Here is a 1,275-nt window from a genome sequence, read left to right on the forward strand (position 1 = left end):
ATATCATTAGAATAACAGAGGAGCAGGCTAGATTGATAATCTGTGGTAGCACACTGGCATTCAGCAGGATCCCTGGCAGGATCCCTAAGTTTCTAAAAGAAACAAATATTAATGGATTAAATGTAGGAGTGGTGTTATTAAATGGAATCCCATCTCACTTTCATTTCTAGGCCAGCCTGGCAATGGCCCACAAAGCATGGGCCGATAACGGGACAAAAGGAGTGGCTCTGTGCCAGAAGACAAAGGGCTGGACCTTCCTCCTTCAACTGTTTGTTAGAAAAAAAAAGGCCAGAGTCGAGAGTTGAATAATATGAGCTAGAAGCTGGATGCAAAAGCTGCAGGCTAGAAAGGCAGAGAGGTGGGGGCAGAGAGTCAGGGGGTGTTAATGCTGTGAACCCCTCCACTGTAGGCTCAGGTGGTATATAGAAGTGTAAATAAAGACACCTCAGTCTCTGCTGTCCAAAGGAAACGTGAACCTGAGTAAACACCCAGAACCTCTGGAATCTCATGCTGCTCCGAGATTGGGGTGGCATGCAACACAACTCACTCGCCATACTCTGGCCTTTACTTCTTTATTTCAAAATTATGTCATCATCAGATAGGCTTATTGCACATTAAGAAGAGCTTCCCTATTCATAAACTATCACCTTGCAACAATTTGTTTATGGGCCACCTTTTCCACCCTCAAGGAGCTCAAGGTAAGAGTACATGGTTCTCCCAGTTCTCCCGCTCATTTAATCACCACGGTGTGGAGTTCTGGGATTTCTTCCAACTCCCCTCTCCTGTACACACATCCAGATTTGGGTAAGCATTGGGGTGGGGAGGTGGAAGAGCCATTGCACTAGTGGGACTCATTGTTCTGGGCAGTAGCGTAGCTATCCGCTCAGGTGCCTGGTGTGGGGTGTGTGTGTCCTGCAGCTGGGGGCAGGGCAAGTCTCTCCAACGTTTGGAGCCTCTCTGCCGCCTCCCCCTCAGCTGTTGGGCGGCTGAGAGAGAGGCAGTAGGCAGATGCAAGTCCCACACTGCCTAAAACAGCAGCGTGGAACCTGCAGGTGCCTAAGCTACCACATCACTCCTAAAAAGTTTTGTGAGCCCCATTTTTATTTTAAACTCATTTTGTCACCCCCCTCAGTGATGACACCCAGGGCAGCCCGCACCCTCCACCCCCTTCTTCCTCACTGGTTCTGGGTTCTGTTAGTGCAACCAATTTACTTTTTTTACTTGGGCATTTGGATAGATGTTTTGTCACTCTTGCAGGGTGTTGCTATAAATGTG

The sequence above is a fragment of the Podarcis gaigeae genome, assembly GCF_964106915.1.
Source record: "Podarcis gaigeae genome assembly, chromosome: 4".
NCBI classification, from domain to species: Eukaryota; Metazoa; Chordata; class Lepidosauria; order Squamata; family Lacertidae; genus Podarcis; species Podarcis gaigeae.